Here is a 14,248-nt window from a genome sequence, read left to right as displayed (position 1 = left end):
ACCCTTATGGCAGAAAGTAAAGAGAAACTAAAAAGCCTCTTGATGAAAGTGAAAGAAGAGAGTGAAAAAGTTGGCTTAGAACTCAACATTCAGAAAACTAAGATCATGGCATCTGGTCCCATCACTTCATGGCAAATAGATGGGGAAACAATGGAAACAGTGAGAGACTTTATTTTTGGGGGCTCCATATCACTGCAGATGGTGATTGCAGCCATGAAATTAAAGGACGATTGCTCCTTGGAAGAAAAGCTATGATCAACCTAGAAAGCATAGTAAAAAGCAGAGATTACTTTGCCAACAAAGGTCTGTCTAGTCAAAACTATGGTTTTCCCAGTAGTCATGTATAGATGTGAGAGTTGGACCATAAAGAAAGCTGAGCACCACAGAATTGATGTTTGAACTGTGGTGTTGAACAAGACTCTTGAGAGTTCCTTGGACAGCAAGGAGATCCAACCAGTCCATCCTAAAGGAAATGATCTCTGAATATTCCTTGGAAGAACTGATGCTGAAGCTGAAACTCCAATACTTTGGCCACCTGATGGGAAGCACTGCCTCATTTGAAAAGACCCCGATGCTGGGAAAGATTGAAGGCGGGAGGAAAAGGGGACAACAGAGGATGAGATGGTTGGATGGCACCACTGGCTCAATGGACATGAGTCTGAGTGAACTTCAGGAGTCGGCAATGGACAGGGAAGCCTGTCCAATGGCGTGTTGCAGTCCACGGAGTCACAAAGAGTCGGACATGACTGAGTGACTGAACTGAACTGAAGTGTGTTTTGCATCAACTACCTTCAAAATTCACCCCCACAAATAAACCATGTATTTTTATGATATGTGTTAGCAAACTGTGCAATTCTCTTTTTGCTCCAACTCTGAACTTTGTCTACTCCATCTATACTGAGATCAGGTTGGGTGGGGCTGGAGAGGAGGCAGCTATGGTCAGTCTCCTCTCTGCTTCCTCGAGCAGTGGAGAAGGGGTATTTCATGGGAATTCTTCAGAGCGTGCTGGTGTCCAGGTAATGCAGGCACTCTGAATTCTCTCTGGAGAGCACTGTTTCTACTGTCAAGAGTCAAGGCACTACCTAACCTTTACAGAAAAGGCTTTGTGTGGCTGCAAATTCAACTGTCATTATAGTTCAGCCACTTTGTGAATGTTACTCTAGGCTTTGTCTTTTTTTAAAGACATTTGTTTGTTCATTTCTTTTTGGCTGTGCTGGGTCTTCATTGCTGTGTTGGGCTTTCCTCTGGTTGCAGCGAGTGGGGCCCACTCTCCAGCTGTGGAGCACGGGCTTCTCACTGTGGTGCTTCTCTTGTTGCAGAGCGCGGGCTCCAGACACTTGGCTTCAGTGGTTGTGGTGTCCAGTTTCAGTAGCTGCGCTCGCAGGCTCCAGAGCTCGGGCTCCTTTCTTGTGGCTCACCAGCTTGGGTACTCTGTGGCACATGGGATCTTCCTGGACCAGGGATTGAACCAGTGTCCCTTGCATTGCAAGGTGGATTCTTAACCACTGGACTACCAGGGAAGTTTTGTACTTTGCCGGTCTTAGCCCTTATCTATATGAGGTAAATATTCTTTCAGCACAGTCAGCACAGTCTTTGAAGTTTATCTGCAGCCTTGAGGCGAGAATTTATGTCTTTCAGTTTGCCACCCGCTTACCTTAAGGAGACTCAATGCCAATTTCATTCCAGTCCCAGAATTTCTCATACCCTTTGAAGCTGCTGTGCACTGGAAATATGTACCCTACGGTTTTGTTTTCATTGGCTTGTGAGATTGAGTACCTAGAAGCCATAGCTTAGTGCCTTGGTATCTCTTGCCTAATATTTAATTCCATATATTACACATTTTCATGATAGTGAGAGCTGCTTCCCACTCCATGCTCCAATGTTTGTATCAGGATTCTTTGCTTGAAAATGAAAGATCTTAATAAAAAAGAAAGCATGGTTTGACTAAGTGGATATCAGATAGCCCCTAGGATTGGAGGAAGAGCTCAAACTCAAGTTTTGGAAACCACTAGATCAGGAATAGTTCTGGAGAACTTAGCATGCAGCCCTTTTAGGGGTACATGGTCAAAACGAATGACCTGCAAGCATATTTCGTCATTGAAGAACTGTGCTCACTAGTCACAGTTTCGGAGGAAGGAGAGCAACGTCTCCTAAACTGTGTGCCCATCCATTTGCCAGAAGACGTCATGCAACTTTTTGATTAACAGTCTCATCATTATTGTATTCAATTAGGGAGAAGGCGTTTCCCAAAACGAAATAGGAAGTTATTCCCAGAAGAAGGAGGAGAAGATGTGGGACAAGTGAAAAGATGCAGTATGCACCCAGTCACTGGTCACGTTAAACACCAGCCGGGTCTGTGTGAACAGGCGCTGTAAGTTGTAACAGCTTTATGTGTGTTGGGGATCTTTATTTTACCAAAATATTTGGCTTTGGCAGAGCCTAGTTTCTGCACTGGCTTTGTTCTTATTTTGGCTGCCATGAGCACAGAATTCTATGTACCTTTTTTTAATAAATCATAACACATCTTTTAAGGACAGAAAAAGGAAGGACCTAAGTGGGTTTTAATATCCAAAAGAGTAATAGTGTACATCTCCCTTTCAACTTAAACCATATGGGTTTGCAAAGCCGTCGATAAAAAGTCTGAAAGGCATTAATACCCTTGACTAAACAGAAACAGACATCCAGCTAAGCTCACAAACAGCCAGAAAGCCAACGAGAAGTTAGAATTGTACCATAAATACAATCAAAAAGACTCAATGGCATGGAGAATGCAGTACATCAAAGGTAAAACCTTTACCTATTATTAATTATGACAGTAATTTCTATCTTATAACATTTCACATAGCAACTGTAACCAAGAACATCTGCATTTTAAACTGAAGGTGCCTCATAGCTACAGGGAAGCAGGATAAAAGCACATATTCCAGGAGCTCAGGAAATGGGTTTTGCCACACCCAAGCTTTCATTCAAGCCATCTCGTGCTTTATCTGATGGTGGAAAAATAACATCTTCCATATTACACAGTGGTACACAATTCTACACAGAGTTTGGAGAAGAAGGGTGGGTAATAAAAGATTCTAAATTTCTTGTACATTGTCTATGTCTTGTTTTTCAACAAATGTCATTCAAAACTAATGCCCTCTTTTCATGCGAATTTCAATCAAAGTATAAACAATCACAAATGACCTTCATCTAGAAATAAACAGACAAAAACAGTCATGAAAAGCCAAGCATTCTGTGATAAGCAGGATTTTATTTAAAAGCTCCTGATTCCTCTCATATCAGTTCAATCCAATGACTGCTTCCCAGGATTCTTTAGTATCACTTCATACTAATCTACAGAATCTTTGCATCTGCTTTGGCAGTGCTCGGCCACATGACTAGGCCTGTGGTCTTCTTATTCACTGGTGAAGGACTTACTCTTGACCATTTTCAGTGAACATTGCATTATATGTATGAGAGTTCCTAGTATTGAGCTAACTTATCCTGACAAACCATTCAGTTCAGTCAGTTCAGCTACTCAGTCACGTCCAACTCTTTGCGACCCCATGGACTGCAGCACACCAGGCCTCCCTGTCCATCACCGACTCCCAGAGTTTACTCAAACTCATGTTCATTGGGTCGGTGATGCCATCCAACCATCTCATCCTCTGCTGTCCCCTTCTCCTCCTGCCCTCAATCTTTCCCAGCATCAGGGTCTTTTCCAATGAGTCAGCTCTTCGCATCAGGTGGCCAAAGTACTGGAGCTTCACCTTCAGCATCAGTGCTTTCAATGAATACTCAGGATTGATGTCCTTTAGTGAACATCTGGAAGTTCATGGTTCATGTATTGCTGAAGTCTGGCTTGGAGAATTTTGAGCATTACTTTACTAGTGTGTGAGATGAGTGCAATTGTGTGGTAGTTTGAGCATTCTTTGGCATTGCCTTTCTTTGGGATTGGCATGAAAACTGACCTTTTCCAGTCCTGTGGCCACTGCTGAGTTTTCCAAATGTGCTGGCATATTGAGTGCACCACTTTCACAGCATCATCTTCCAGGATTTGAAACAGCTCAACAGGAATTCCATCACCTCCACTAGCTTTGTTCATAGTGATGCTTCCTAAGGCCCACTTGACTTCACATTCCAGGATGTCTGGCTCTAGGTGAGTGATCACACCATCATAATTATCTGGGTCATGAAGATCTTTTTTGTATAGTTCTTCTGTGTATTCTTGCCACCTCTTCTTAATATCTTCTGCTTCTGTTAGGTCCAGACCATTCTGTCCTTTATTGAGCCAATCATTGCATGAAATGTTCCCTTGGTATCTCTAATTTTCTTGAAGAGATCTCTAGTCTTTCCCATTCTGTTGTTTTCCTCTATTTCTTTGCATTGATCGCTGAGGAAGGCTTTCTCATCTCTCCTTGCTATTCTTTGGAACCCTGCATTCAGATGCTTATATCTTTCCTTTTCTCCTTTGCTTTTCATTTCTCCTCTTTTCATGGCTATTTGTAAGGCCTCCCCAGACAGCCATTTTGCTTTTTTGCATTTCTTTTCCATGGAGATGGTCTTGATCCCTGTCTCCTGTACAGTGTCATGAACCTCTGCCCATAGTTCATCAGGCACTCTATCTATCAGATCTAGTCCTTTGAATCTATTTCTTTCTTCCACTGTATAATCATAAGAGATTTGATTTAGGTCATACCTGAATGGTCTAGTGGTTTTCCCTACTTTCTTCAATTTCAGTCTGAATTTGGCAATAATGATCTGAGCCGCAGTCAGCTCCTGGTCTTGTTTTTGCTGACTGTATAGAGCTTCTCCATCTTTGGCTGCAAAGAATATAATCAATCTGATTTCGGTGTTGACCATCTTGTGACAAACATGTGTAGAGTCTTCTCTTGTGTTGTTGGAAGAGGGTGTTTGCTATGACCAGTGTGTTCTCTTGGCAAAATTCTATTAGCCTTTGCCCTGCTTCATTCCGTATTCCAAGGCCAAATTTGCCTGTTACTCCAGGTGCTTCTTGACTTCCTACTTTTGCATTCCAGTCCCCTATAATGAAAAGGACATCTTTTTTGGGTGTTAGTTCTAAAAGGGCTTGTAGGTCTCCTTTCCAAAGTTGAAACCAGTCCATTGTTCCATGTGTGGTTCTAACTGTCACTTCTTGACCTGCATACAGGTATCTCAGGATACAGGCAAGGTATTCCCATCTCTTTAAGAATTTTCCAAAGTTTGTTTTGATCCACACAAAGGCTTTGGCATAGTCAATAAAGAAGAAGTAGATGTTTCTGTGAAACTTTCCTGCTTTTCCAATGATCCAATGGATGTTGGTAACTTGATCTCTGGTTCCTCTGCCTTTTCTAAATCCAACTTGAACATCTGGAAGTTCATGATTCACAGACTGTTGAGGCCTGGCTAGGAGAATTTTGAGCATTACTTTATTAGCATGTGAGATCAGTGCAATTGTGCGGTAGTTTGAGCATTCTTTGGCATTGCCTTTCTTTGGGATTGGGATGAAAACTGACCTTTTCCAGTCCTGTGGCCACTGCTGAGTTTTCCAGATTTGCTGGCATATTGAGTGCAGCACTTTCACAGCATCATCTTTTAGGAGTTGAAAAAGCTCAACTGGAATACCATCACCTCCACTAGCTTTGTTCGTAGTGATGCTTCCTAAGGCCCACTTGACTTTGTGTTCCAAGATGTCTGACTCTAGGTGAGTGATCACAGCATCATGATTATCTGGGTCATGAAGGTTTTTTTGGTATAGTTCTTCTGGGTGTTCTTGCCACCTCTTAATATCTTCTGCTTCTGTTAGGTCCATACAATTTCTGTCCTTTATTGTGCCCACTTTTGCATGAAATGTTCCTTTCATATCAAATTTTCTTGAAGAGATTTCCAGTCTTTCTAATTCTATTATTTTCCTGTATTTCTTTGCATTGATCACTTAGGAAGGCCTTCTTATTTTTCCTCGCTATTCTTTGGAACTCTGCATTCAAATGGGTATATCTTCCCTTTTCTCCATTGCCTTTAGCTTCTCTTCTTTTCTCAGCTATTTGTAAGGCCTCCATAGACAGCCATTTTACCGTTTTGCATTTCATTTTCTTGGGGATGGTCTTGATCATTGCCTCCTGTATAAATTCATGACTGCCGTCCATAGTTCTTCAGGCACTCTGTCCATCAGATCTAATCCCTGAAAATCTTTGTCACTTTCACTATATAATCATAAGGGATTTGATTTAGGTCATAACTGAATGGTCAAGTGGTTTTCCCTACTTTCTTCAATTTAAGTCTGAATTTGGCAATAAGGAGTTCATGATCTGAGCCACAGTCTGCTTCCGGTCTTGTTTTTGCTGACTGTATAGAGCTTCTCCATCTTTGGCTGCCAAAATATACTCAATCTGATTTTGATGTTGACCATCTGGTGATGTCCATGTGTAGAGTCATCTCTTCTGTTCTGGGAGGAGGGTGTTTGCTATGACCACTGCATTCTCTTGGCAAAACTCTGTTAGCCTCTGCCCTGCTCCATTTTGTACTCCAAGGCCAAACTTACCTGTTACTCCAGGTATCTCTTGACTTCCTACTTTTGCATTCCAGTCCCCTATGATAAAAAGGACATCTTTTTTTTGGTGTTAGTTCTAGAAGGTCTTGTAGGTCTTCATAGAACCGTTCAACTTCAGCTTCTTCAGTATTACTGATCGGGGCATAGACTTGGATTACTGTGATATTGAATGGTTTGCCTTGGAAATGAACAGAGATCATTCTGTCATTTTTGAGATGGCACCCAAGTACTGCATTTTGGACTCTTGTTGACTATAAAGGCTACTCTATTTCTTCTAAGGGATTTCTGCCCACAGAAGTACATATAATGGTCATCTGAGTTTAATTCACTCATTCCTATCCATTTTAGTTCACTGATTCCTAAAACTGATGCTCACTCTTGCCATCTCCTGTTTGACCACTTCCAATTTTCCTTGGACCAAACATTCCAGATTCCTATTGCTCTTTATAGCATCAGACTTTACTTTTATCACCAGTCACATACACAACTGGATATTGTTTTTGCTTTGGCTCTGTATTTTCATTCTTTCTGGAGTTATTTCTCCACTGATCTCCAGTAGCATACTGGGCACCTACTGACCTGGGGAGTTCCTCTTTCAGTATCCTATCACTTTGCCTTTTCATACTGTTTACGGGGTTCTGAAGGCATGAATGCTGAAGTGGTTTGCCATTCCTTTCTCCAGTGGACCACATTCTGTCAGACTTCTCCACCATAATAACCCTTCTGTTTTGGGTGGCCCTACATAGCACGGTTCAGGGTTTCATTGAGTTAGAGAAGGCTGTGGCTCATGTGATTAGACTGTTTAGTTTTCTGTGACTGTGGATTTCATTCCCTCTGCCCTCTGATGGATAAGGATAAAAGGCTTGTGGAAGCTTCCTGATTGGAGAGACTGACTGTGGGGGAATCAGGGTCTTATTCTGATGGGCGGGGCCATGCTCAGTAAATCTTTAATCTGATTTTCTGTTGATACCAGGACAGTAGCTGAGAAGGCCTTAAAAATAGCTGTGAAAAGAAGAGAATTGAAAAGAAAAGGAGAAAAGGAAAGATACACCCATTTGAATGCAGAGTTCCAAAGAATAGCAAGGAGAGATAAGAAAGCCTTCCTCAGTGATCAATGCAAAGAAATAAAGGATAACAATAGAATGGGAAAGACTAGAGATCTCTTCAAGAAAATTAGAGATACCAAGGGAACATTTCATGCAAAGATGGGCTGAATAAAGACAGAAATGTTATGGACCTAACAGAAGGAGAAGATATTAAGAAGAGGTGGCAAGAATACACAGAACTATACAAAAAAGATCTTCACAACCCAGAAAATCACGATGGTGTGATCACTCATCTAGAGCTAGACATCTTGGAATGTGAAGTCAAGTGGGCCTTAGGAAGCATCACTATGAACAAAGCTAGCAGAGGTGATGGAATTCCTGTTGAGCTATTTCAAATCCTGAAAGATGATGCTGTGAAAGTGCTGCACTCAATACACCAGCAAATTTGGAAAACTCAGCAGTGACCACAGGACTGGAAAAGGTCAGTTTTCATCCCAATCCCAAAGAAAGGCAATGTCAAAGAATGTTCAAACTACTGCACAACTGCACTCATCTCACATGCTAGTAAAGTAATGCTCAAAATTCTCCAAGCCAGGCTTCAGCAATACATGAACCGTGAACTTCCAGAAGTTCAAGCTGGTTTTAGAAAAGGCAGAGGAACCAGAGATCAAATTGCCAACATCTGCTGGATTATCAAAAAAGCAAGAGAGTTCCAGAAAAAACATCTATTTCTGCCTTATGACTGTGCCAAAGCCTTTAACTGTGTGGATCACAATAAACTGGAAAATTCTGAATGAGATGGGAATACCAGACCACGTGAACTGCCTCTTGAGAAACCTGTATGCAGGTCAGGAAGCAACAGTTAGAACTGGACATGGCACAACAGACTGGTTCCAAATTGGCAAAGGAATATGTCAAGGCTGTATATTGTCACCCTGGTTATTTAACTTCTATGCAGAGTACATCATGAGAAACGCTGGGCTTGATGAAGCACAAGCTGGAATCAAGATTGCTGGGAGAAATACCAATAACCTCAGATATGCAGATGACACCACGCTTATGGCAGAAAGTGAAGAAGAACTAAAGAGTCTCTTGATGAAAGTGAAAGAGGAGAGTGAAAAAGTTGGCTTAGAACTCAACATTCAGAAAACGAAGATCATGGCATCTGGTCCCATCACTTCATGGGAAATAGACAGGGAATCAGTGGAAGCAGTGGCTGACTGTATTTTTCTGGGCTCCAAAATCACTGCAGATGGTGATTGCAGCCATGAAATTAAAAGAGGCTTACTCCTTGGAAGGAAAGTTATGACCAACCTAGACAGTATATTAAAAAGCAGAGACATTACTTTGCCAACAAAGGTCCGTCTAGTCAAGGCTATGGTTTTTCCAGTAGTCATGTATGGATGTGAGAGTTGGACTATAAAGAAAGCTGAGCACCAAAGAATTGATGCTTTTTAACTGTGGTGTTGGAGAAGACTCTTGAGAGTTGAGAGTCCCTGGACTACAAGGAGATCCAACCAGTCCATTCTGAAGGAGATCAGTCCTGGGTGTTTATTGGAAGGACGGATGTTGAAGTTGAAATGTCAATACTTTGGCCACTTGATGCAAAGAGCTGACTCATTTGAAAAGACCCTGATGCTGGGAGGGATTGGGGGCAGGAGGAGAAGGGGACGACAGAGGATGAGATGGCTGGATGGCATCACCGACTCAATGAACATGAGTTTGGGTAGACTCTGGGAGTTGGTGATGGACAGGGAGGCCTGGTGTGCTGCGGTTCATGGGGTCGCAAACAGTCGGACACGACTGAGTGACTGAACTGAACTGATCCAGGACAGTGTTCCCTCCCTATAGTTTGGCCTGAGGGCAAACTATGGTAGAAGTAATAATAGTAATGTAGTAAAAGTCCTTCTTCCAAAGGACTTATGCCTGTGCTATTGTAATCAGTGCCCCTGAGCCCACAGCATGCCGCTGTCTACCCACGCTTCCCCCAGGGACTCCTAGACACTCACAGGCAAGCCTGGCTCAGTCTCTTGTGGGGTCACTTCTTTTCTCTTGGGTCCTGGTGCATGCAAGGTTTTGTTTGTACCCTTCAAGAGTCTGTTTCTGCAGCACTGGGGAAGTTCTGTCATCAAATCCCACTGACCTCCAAAGTCCAGTTCCCTAGGGTTCTCAGTCGCTTTGCCGGGTCCCCAGGTTGGGAAATCTGTTGTGGGTCCTAGAATTTTCTTAACAGTACAAGAATTTCTTTGGTATAATTGTTGTGCAGTTGTGGGTCTTCTGCTCAGCGGCTCTATCATGGGGTTAGTGGAGACCTCATCCAAGAGGGCTCATGCCACACGCTGCGTGTCCCAGGTCTGCTGCTGCCAGAGCCCCTCTTCCTGCGGCAGGCCACTGCTGACCCTTGCCTCCACAGGATACATTCAGACATTTCAAAGGCTGGTCTGGCTCAGTCTCTGTATCTTGGTGTGCCCAGGCTGTGTTTGAGCCCTCTGAGTATCTCTGGTGGGTATAGGGTTTGCCTGTAAACATGATTTCTCCCCTCCTACCATCTTGCTGGGGCTTCTCCTTTGTCCTTGGACATGGGGCTTTTTTTTTTTTTGGTGAGATCCAACATTCTCCTGTTGATGGTTGTCCAGGAGCGAGTTGCAATTTCGGAGTTCTCACAGGAGAAGATGAACGCATGTCCTTCTACTCTGCCATCTTGTGCTTATTAATTGGGGCTAAGTTTTGGTATCCAGGATATACCCAGTTTCATGTCAATAACTATTAATAAAATCCAGTGCTTTGGGGCTGTATTCTGGGCTGAACATCTGTTAAATATTTTATGTTCATCACCTGTGTTCTTTATTTCAGTTACATTTAGCAATACTGATAGTGGACATCTGTTGTTGTTTTTTATAATTGAAGTAGAGTTGATTTGCAATATCATGTTAGTTTCAGGTGTAAAGTGTAGTGATTCAGTTATATGTGTGTATACATATATACTTATAGGTATATATATATACAAATATATTTACATAGATACTTTTTCAGATTCTCTTCCCTTATAGGTTATTATATAATACTGAGTGTAGTTCCATGTGCTATACTGTAGATCCTTGTTGGTTATCTGCTTATATATAGTAGTGTGTAGATATATATATATATAGTGTGTACACATATATATATAGTAGTGTGTATATATATATAATATAGTGTGTACACGTATATATATAGTAGTGTGTATATATATATAATATATGTGTACATGTATATATATAGTAGTGTGTAGATATATACATAATATAGTGTGTACATGTATATATATAGTGGTATGTAGATATATATATAATATAGTGTGTACATGTATATATATAGTAGTGTGTATATATATATATATAATATAGTGTGTACATGTGTATATGTATACTAGTGTGTGTATATATATATATAATATAGTGTGTACACGTATATATGTATACTAGTGTGTGTATATATATAATAGTGTACATGTATATATATAGGAGTGTATATATATATAATATAGTATGTACACATATATACATATAGTAGTGTGTGTATATATATATAATATAGTGTGTACACGTATGTATGTATAGTAGTGTGTGGACTTCCCTGGTGGCTCAGACGGTAAAGTGTCTGCCTACAATGCAGAAGACCTGGGTTCCACCCCTGGGTCGGGAAGACCTCCTGGAGAAGGAAATGGCAACCCTCTCCAGTGTTCTTCCTTGGAAAATCCCATGGCTGGAGGAGCCTGGTGGGCTGCAGTCCACAGGGTCACAGAGTCAGACGTGACTGAGCAGCTTCAGTTTCGCTTTCACAGTGATGTGTGTCTGTTTATCCTCCTCCTGATTTTACCCCTCCCTCCCCTACCTTTCTCCCCTGGGAACGTTCATTTGTTTTCTCTACCTGCAGCTGCCAGCTGCTGTTTGAACCATTCCCTATATGAGTCCCACCCTCCCAAGATGCACACAGGCATTTGCCCCCCACCCCAGACTCCTCTGCACCTAGGGTGGAGGTGTGTCATCGACTCAACTTGAGGGACCCCACTGCGAGACTCCATTCGGCGTCGAGGGCCTGCGGTCGGGGGCTCTGCATTGTGGCAGGGACGCCCACTTTCCTGGCACGGTGGGAGCAGAACTTGGCGAGAGTGGTGGGTCCGGGAGAGTTCCTCTCCACGTGGGCTCAGTGGGCAGCAGCTGTGGTGGGAGCTTCCTCATTTATCGGATTCTTCCTCGTGATTTAGGATGTTGTCAATTGCTCTGAAACTTTACAATTGAACCTGTGACTTCATTATTCCCATTGACTTTATAAGCTGCCTAATAGTCTTAACTTTTTCAATTTCACCTTAAAATAGCCAAAGTGGATTCTGTTATTTGCAACTAAGAAACCCAGGCAATACTGTACTATTAACATTATCCTGCTTTTAACTGTACAATAAATTAAGACACCTGGACATTAAGTCATTTGTCTAATACCACACAAAGAATCGATGTGTTGGAGCTAGTATGCAATCGGTGACTTTTTAGTACTTCGTACCTTTAACTTTCTCCCCAAAATAGGCAGTCTTCTGAATAGCTAACAATCCCATGTTCCTCGGGGTGTATTTATGCTGGATCTGTGTTTGTCCTACTGGGAATATAATTGCTTTACAATGTTGTGTTAGTTTCTGCTGTAAACACGGTGAATCCGCTCTATGCACACAGCTCTCCCGTCCCTGCTGAGTCTCCTCGCTCCCACCCCCCCACCATTCCACCCCTCTAGGTCATCACAGCACCGAGCTGAGCTCCCTGTGCTGTACAGCAGCTTCCCGATGTTAACGCATATACATGGAATCTAGAAAAACGGTACTGATGAACCTGTGCAGAGCAAGAACAGACGCACAGACATAGGGAATGGACTTGTGGACACAGCAGGGGAAGGAGAGGGTGGGATGAACTGAGAGAGTAGCATTGAAGCGTGTGAAATAGACGGCTCGTGGGAAGACGCCCTATAGCGCCCAGGGCTCAGCCTGGGGCTCTGGGACGACGTGGATGGGTGGATGGGGGAGGTGGGACGGAGACTCAGGAGGGAACCTATGCACACTTAGGGCTGACTTCCCTGTTGTACGGGAGAAACTAACAATGACTTTGTAAAGTGATTATCCTCCAATCAAAAATAAATGTACAAGAAAGTTCCACACGCAAAAAAAGAAAGTAGCTTCATGGTCTCAAGAGTTACACTGTAGAAGCTACAGAAGGGACAGGGGCTCGTAGCAGCCTGAGGAGGATTAGAAGCAGCAGAATACATGTGCAAAAAGTTGTACAGGTAAACTCTTTTTCACAGAAACACCCATCTGAGGCAGATGCATTCTGGTCTTGTCTGGAAAGCACAGTCTGAAGATTAGAGCACCCCTGAGCAGGTGACAGTGAAACTCCTCAAGCTGTTGTCTCTTCACCAAAGAGAGGCAGGCCTATGTTTTATGGTGTTCAGACACACTAAACTTTTTGAAATTATGGGTTATCTAACTGGTTTCCAATTTGCTCACAATACCATCCCTCACCTCTGCCCCCGGAGGTTGTGTCCGCTCTTGGAAAACACAGCCCTGATTTTTGGTATCGCAAGGGATGCTCGGCTTGCATTATTAGTGAGGCCTTTGAATCCCTTCTTGCTTATCTTCCCCACATATTGTGTGGAGATACACAGTTCTCTAGAACTGTTTTGTTCAATGTCCTTTGACTTTGAATTTAGTGTGTTCTCAAAGATCAGTAGAATGAGTTTCAAGCTGCCCTGTGAATAGCCAGGCATCCTTGGTTTCTAAGAAAGCTGGTTTTGTTCGGGCTCTGAGTGAGTTGCTTTGTGTTGAGAGCCTTCTATTGCCGTTCCTTGTCCTTTATTAATTAGATACTTAAATGGGTCTTTTAAAAACTAAGGTTCCCATTATTACATTTAAACTGTGCTTTCATTATTACTATGCATGAATTTTCCACCCTTCTTAAACTTCAATTACGTTTTTCCAATGGAGATTAAGTACAGCATAGATTGCTTGCAAAGAATATAGTCCAAATTGATGGAGATGGGTTTTCCTCTTTCTTAAAGCCTCACCAAAGACCACAGGTTCAGAAATCTAAATACCAGAGTCCCAAACTGATGACTCCCAGCCCACTCTAACCATCAGGATCTTCTCTGAACAACAGAATTCACAGCAGATCTTTCAAACAAGGGATGTTGCTACTAGAAACTGTGAGATAGTGCCAGAACCAAAGGGGAAGGAGGAGACGGTGAGAAGGCCCAGACAGTAACAGAGGCAGAAGGTGCTCTTGGTTTCTTGGGCTGCAAGGACAGCAGGAAGAAGCGGTCCCACCCGCGCCGGGAGCCGGGGCCCGTCTCAGGGGCAGGGCGGCCACTGCTGGGGGCGCAATGCAGGGCAGGCGAGCCGGAGGAGACGCGCACTGGCTTTTTCCCGCCTTCCCATCCAGTCTCCTCCCAAGGCCTCCCACTGCTGGAGCTCCAGTTGGCAAACGAAAGCGGGGTACACGCATTTCTGTCCCTCATGACACACAGCAGAGCTGGGACAGTCCCCAGCTCCAACAGCCACCTGAGGAAAAGTTTGGAACAGGGCAGGGTTACGTCTGCAACTGTTTCCACGTACTCTTCCTGTAAGTTACTAAATGGAGCTCTGGGGAGGCAG

This window comes from Oryx dammah, unplaced genomic scaffold (genome assembly GCF_014754425.2).
Source record: "Oryx dammah isolate SB20612 unplaced genomic scaffold, SCBI_Odam_1.1 HiC_scaffold_2, whole genome shotgun sequence".
Lineage (NCBI taxonomy): Eukaryota > Metazoa > Chordata > Mammalia > Artiodactyla > Bovidae > Oryx > Oryx dammah.
The sequence above is the reverse complement of the archived record's forward strand: the minus strand, read 5'-3'. Positions refer to the sequence as shown.